Source organism: Accipiter gentilis, chromosome 1, assembly GCF_929443795.1.
Source record: "Accipiter gentilis chromosome 1, bAccGen1.1, whole genome shotgun sequence".
NCBI lineage: Eukaryota > Metazoa > Chordata > Aves > Accipitriformes > Accipitridae > Astur > Astur gentilis.
This window is the reverse complement of record NC_064880.1, coordinates 25,560,482-25,567,216: the sequence shown is the minus strand read 5'-3', so window position 1 is coordinate 25,567,216 and position 6,735 is coordinate 25,560,482.

Here is a 6,735-nt window from a genome sequence, read left to right as displayed (position 1 = left end):
TCACAAAATATGTATCAGTATCACAGTGCATACATCAGTATGGCTTCAGCCAAGGTTCACATACATATGCTCCCTTAAATTTACACGCCTTTGTGTGAAAAGAAACAAGTCCTACTGAGATGGAGAATTCATCCAGTTTGCAAGCACGTGCTTGGCCCTTCCCAGAACACACAGAGCCACTACATGATGCATCACACAAATCCAATAAAGAATACAACAGAGAACACAAGGCAGGGAAGGAGGAGAACCATGGTAATGCAGTATTTTCACCTACTGTTTTTGAATATCATGGTGTTGTCACTGAAGCTATCACTTCCTGGTTTGGCAGTCAGCTAAGGATAAGCTGGTGTTTAACAGGATATAATTTGATTGAAGGTGATATTAACCAGGAATGACATGGTGATATAAACAGAATAGCAGGCAGGTGAGACCAGGGAAGTCAGTCTGGGACCTTTGTCTCTTTGGAATCTGATAATCTTATTAATGCAGGTACCTCTGTCTTGTAGAGGAATGCTATCATTCCTGGTTTAGGGAGTTATTGGGAGGTTAAAACCTCCCAATGCCAATAAAGATATTTAAGCATTGAACTCCACCTGTGAATTTGGACTGAAGTGATGGGCTTAGAGTGTCACAGGAGTATCTGGCTTGGCAGACAAGGCCTCTTAATGCCATACTAGTATTACCCTCAGAAGAGCATTGCTCCTGTCCTCTCACATTGCTTAAGTATAAGGGTGGGGGTAGGAAAATATTCTTGAGGATTGTGATAGGTACCACCAGAAAGGTCAGGAGGGAACATAAGAACTTGAATATCCCTAAATACATGTGTGTATACACATGTATAAATACATACACATGTGTGGGGAACAACACATTAAGTTGTAATCACGCTGATGGTGATCACCTGTTCACTCTGACAGTTGCCAGCATACAAAATAGATGTTAGTCCAGTTCTTAATAGATGTGTATCCACCTCCACAGCTGGCGATGCCTGGCACAGCTAAAGGCAGTTAGACTCAATAAGCCTTGAATTTAAGTGGCGCAGAGACTGTTTTAGTCATCCGTTTCAAATAGTTCTTCTGGGTCAGGTGTGAGGCACATGGCATGTGAAGGAAAAATCATAAACTTCCTTGATTTATCTAGTATTTTCACCAGCCATAATTTTTCCCCAAACAAAGCAAAACCAAAAACATCATGAGCAGAAACTGATTTTGGCATCAGACTCTCCTTGTTTTCTGTCCCATCATACTGTAAGATAATTGACACCATAATCAGACAAATGAAAATTATGGAGCTGTCTGAGGGTCCCACCCTTCTACTGGAATCATGGATTTTTCTGAAACTATTTACAAATTCATTTCAGAAAAATCAACACACAGAGTAATGAAGTCACTCTGTGCCTGAGAGAAAACTGTTTGCTGTACTTACAACAAAGAGTATTGTAACCAATGGCTACAGTTAACATGGATTTGGTCTTGGTCAAGCAGAGATGCCTTTTCCAACTTAATGTCAAAGTCAACTAAAGTCCTCTGCAGACTAGGCTGTAAATTCCTAGAATCTGGATTTAGCACAGAATTCAGTAATAACAAATAATAGTTCAAACTGTCCTCCTTGGGCTTGGCTACTGTCAAGAAAAACCCTCTCCCCACTGCTTATTGCTAATGTTTGAACTTCTACCATCTCTATTCTCCCCATGGAAAGAGGAAACCAGCATTAGCCTTTCACAGCAGAATCACCCAGGCAAAACGTCTTATGCAGATATTAACACCTTGCTGTGTGTCTGCTAGAGCCATGGAGCAACTGAATTCCATGGGCATACTATACTTGTGCTACATCAGAGCATATGGAGGAAAAAGGATTGCACATCACTAAAACTGAGCCAATACAAGATGATGATATTTAGTTAAATATACCTAAAATGTCTGCTGTCGCATAGGTACAATCTGGCACTTCCAAATCCTGGTACAGCTCCTCACCATATAGCTCCACTAACATCTAGCTCTATTTGAAACTGAAGTTAAGTTGAGGTTTTCTTTGCATGTTTTGTCTTCAGTGTCCGATTCATCCTTTTCTCTTCTGTAAAAAAACAATAAATCAAGAAGGCATTTAAATCTGAGTGTATATTTCTCCATTAAATTGACACAAACATACAAGCAATTTTTTCAGAGTTGTTCCCTATTTTTCATCTGTTCAAGCTACTTCCAAGCAAGTCCTTCCCTGTGTGGAAATGGGGCCCTTCTGAAGAGTGAGGGATGAGTGGCCAAACCCCTTTTGACATAGTGACTTGCTGTCAGTGATTTCTCATTAATTAGGTGCACATTCTCCCCTTGGTACGTGTACAATGTAATTCCCACTAACATCAAAGGGAAAACTGCTCTCCTTAAGTTTGTCAGGCAGCAACTACCCAGGGGCTGGTCTTTTGTTCAGGGGCTGAACAAAATTGCTCAGTCTGTGGATGTTTTTTTCACCTGCCCACCATGGTGGGCCAGCTTCCTTCTGGAGCATGCGCTTACCTCCTGCTGCCCAGTACCACCAAGCACGTGCAGCAGCAGGGGAAGGAGGAGGTCTGCCCAGCCTGGCAGCCACCCTGGCTACTGTCAGCACAGCCGCCATCTTGAAGCTTCTGCACCATGACGGACATCTGAGGCATCAAGCCAGAGCAGCCTGGCTGCCAGGGGCTGTGTTCAGAGAGCAGCACAGCTACCTTCTCACCCCACAGATCAATTAATTTCAGGCAACACCTGATCACAGTGACACAGCTCCCATGAGTCCATAGCACTCTCTTCACAGACAGCTGTCATCATCGAAAGAGCCCAACAGCAGCTGCTGGAGGGAACGGCACTGTATGGGAGTGCTGGTGGTATTCATATGGACAAGTAAACACACTTGGGGCCTTCTCTGGCCCTGAGGCTGACTGGCTCAGCATGGCTTATGTCTCACACCACTGAAATCTCTTATCTTTCCCCACATGATGTCCCAAAACAGTGCCCATGTCTGGGCTGCCTTTAGGCACCTGCTAGCCCTGAGCCATACCCAGGTGGCGTTGCAGGGGGTGTCTGATGGGCCATACCAGCAGTTTAACAGTATGGACAACTGGGCTATGGCCCTGTTGAGTTTACTAATGAAAATGTGACCCGTGGATGCCTAGGTGGCTGATTTTTATCCATGCCATGGCTCAGGAGAGCAGGCACCCAGCATCAGAAATGCTGAGAGAAAAGCAGACGAGGGGTTAATAGCAATCCCCACCATGAAGAACATGGCGGCATTTTATTATTCTTTGGTTACTAGTACTGTGAAAACAAAACTCTCATGGCTCAGCAGAAAGCCTGGCCAGCTTTGCAAGAAGGACACCAAAACAGTAGAATGGGATGGAGACAGAAGGGTGACAGAATCACTGTACGGGGAGAGGGCAGCATGGCTTCCATATGCCGGAAAAGGACCCACCTGACAGGAGAATAACATTTCTTCCTACACTTCCCTTTAACCTTAATGCACCTGCTGTCACTGCCACAATTTCCAGTTGCTCAGGCACTGAGCAGGGCTGGTGCTTGCACTCAATGCCAAAAGGTGCCCAAGGGGACAGATCACCTCCTGCCAGGAGACCTGAGGGGAGGGAGGCGCCATTTTGAGGGCCCCCATGCCTCTCCTCTGGCCTCGGCCATGAAGTAGCCCGAGAGGCCCCCACCTCGGTCCCTGTCTCTCCGGAGGGCGGCAGACTGTCCTCTGCAGGGCAAGGAAGAGCATTTCACCCCCTCTCTCATAACCCGGGCTGTGCTGTGCTGGGGACCGGGCGCAGCGCCTCACAAGCTTTTTAGGAATGGGGTCTCTGAGCAAGCGGAGGACTATACTTGACAAGTACGTATGTTCCTTGGGTGTCATAACATTGACTCACCAGTACAAAGCTATATTCTCTGAGGTGCACAGTGACCCAGCCACAATTTTATTTCTCAGGTCTCTGAACAGTGATCACTTTAGCTCCCTGTAACTCATCCTTCACAATGAAGAAACTTTAATCTATCATTTAATAATAATTTAATCATTAAATATCAATTAATCAGTTAAATGTAAAGGGGTAATATTGGTCTTGGGCTAAGAAGGGAAACTGCCATCTGGAAGCATAAAAACCTGAAAAAGGAGAGAGATGGGGAGGTTCAGAGTGGGCCGAGAGGATTCAGGGAATTTTTTGCAAGATAAGCATCAGAAAAGAAAAGCAGAAGGGAAACAGTTAGGGTTTATTAACAACGGTTACTTGGGATTTCAGGGTGTTTGTGGTGATGCCTTGGAGCTACTTATGTGATTTTACATGGAGATAAAGATCTGTAGCTGAGACCTTCCGTTCTGTGCCACAGCTCACGAACCATATTTAGGTTATACTCTGGCAGCTCTTGCTGTTTCCCAGAGCATTAGGGGTTGTTCTGATTATGAGGGCTGTGCCCTCCTTCCTCTTCCAAATTACCTTCCTTGTAGCAGCTCTTTCTGCATCATCAGCTAGCCACAGTATTTCAGGGTCACATGAAAGAGGTGGAAGGAAATGTATATTTTAGGGACCAAAATATTCACATCTGAAGGCCAATGTTCTCATCACTGAATTTTAGGAACTTGTATTTATTTTGCAGCTTTCTGTCAAAAGGGTAGAGGCTTTTGCTGAAGGGCAGGAAAGTGCCTGTTTCTCAAAGATCCTTCCTGAATATCCCAAAATACTTTTAAAATGGTATCACTTGACAATATTTCTCTTTACTTATGGGATTAGTAGTGGTCCTAGGTTTGCTAACACCAGCTAGGCTGGATCCTGAGGGGAAGAGTGCCTTCTGATTACCCCAGTAAATTAGAAATATTAGATAGGAGTCTTGGACCAGAAGGCGTTTGCCTGGATTGGAACTCTGGTTTCTAGTCCCCACATTCCATATTATTTTGGGAACTCAAGTTGAATTTGAGATACACCTAAACATTAACCAGCCAGAACATAAGCAGACAATGAATCTGAAACCATGCACAGGGGTACATGAGGAATGGTCTCTGAAAATAGGATGTGTCCATTATGGTTTCAGACAAAAGATCTCCAGAAAACTTAAGTCAATGGACAAGGCATGGACACAGAAGGCCCTTAGAAGCAATAGTTCCAATAACCCTCATCAGCATTCAGCACCACTGAGGTACATGATGAGGCATGTGAGTTCTTAGTCAGCAGATGTGGCTTGTGACTGGGCCTCTGGAAAGAATTCCAGCCAGGTGGTCAGAAACTGTTCATGAAAAACTATTTATTTCATACCAAGACTGATTGACATCTTTAGAAAACAGTTAACCCCAGAAGTATTACAAATATTTGTAAAAAGCACTAAAATAGCATAATTCAGGTGGCAAACCCTCACTTTCATTTGCTTTTAATTCTGCTGTCATTATTTACTCTCACTAGGAAAAGGCGAGGTAAAGCCAAAAATTAAAAAAAAAAAAAAAAAAGGAGGGGAGGAGAAAAATCTACATTTCTAAGTTTCATAAGAAGCATTTTTCATTTTTTTCAGCTTAAGTAGCTTGGAAAAGAAGATACTTGAGGAAACTAATGCATCTGGCAACCTCCTCTGTAAGCTGCCCACCAGATAGCCGTGTGTTGCAGAGTCATGCCTAGACAGTGCTGAGCTCGCTCAGCCTCCTACAAGCCTGACAAAGGGGTAAGGACTCCTCAGCCCCTCTCTGCTTCAGCTGAGATGCATCTGAAGGAGAGGAACTATATCTGAAAAGTCATGCAAAGTTTGCACATGATGAGTTTGCATCAGATGAGCTCAATAGGATAGTCATATGCAGTCTAACCCTGTAAGTGAATAAATTTTTCTTTTCTTTCCTTAGAGAACTCTGCATCTCGACAGTGGGAGTTGCCCAAAGTGTGTGACTGTGTGCTACCTGAACAATTTCAGAGGGAAGGAGTTCTTCCACAGTATCTCTTTTCCCTGGCCTCCAGCCCAGGGAAGTGTCTGACAGCTATTCCTGCAGACTAATAACCTACTTACTTCTAAGAGGAAGTGTGTGATAGTAAAGCATTGTATTTTCTCGAAGTTCCTGGAAAATAAACTGGTTATATGTTTACCTGTAATTGATAAACTTCCCTCCAATTCATGCCAGTTGAATACAGGCCAAAGAACCAGCTGTGCTGCCCCAAAGTTTTCTTCAAAAAGGTTGTCCCAGAGCTCTCTGGCAGTCCCTCTCACAGGTGGAGAGCAGAGGACTAATTTACACTAGAGGTATCTTTGCCTAGACATACAGACATATAACTATCAGAAAGCTCAAGGTAGGTGAGATGCTAAAAGCTTCCAGAGGTTTTCAAGGAAGAGAGAAAGTGAAGGAATTGGGACCTTGTCTCTACAAGAAAAAAGCTATAAAGTCAAAATTCTATTTGCAGAAAGAATTCTACATCATACATAACTCCATTCATATATACATCATACAAATACTTTAATTTACAACAGAGACCATTTTTGTCAGTCTTGTATTTTCATGGTAGAATGCAAAAAACTCTTTGACAACTGACTGCCTCACTCGCTCACGCTCTGTAAGAGTGACACCAAGATGTCACTGCCACGCTGAAGCAGCCAGAGCACTGTGCAGTTGTGACCACTTGGAACAGAAGCCCAAAATTTTGACCTGTGCTGAGCCCTTTTCCAGTGCTTAAGAGCTGTTCATTAACATACACCCAAACACTACAAATTATGTCCATCATCAAACATCTGGTCCAAGCTGAGTGACCAG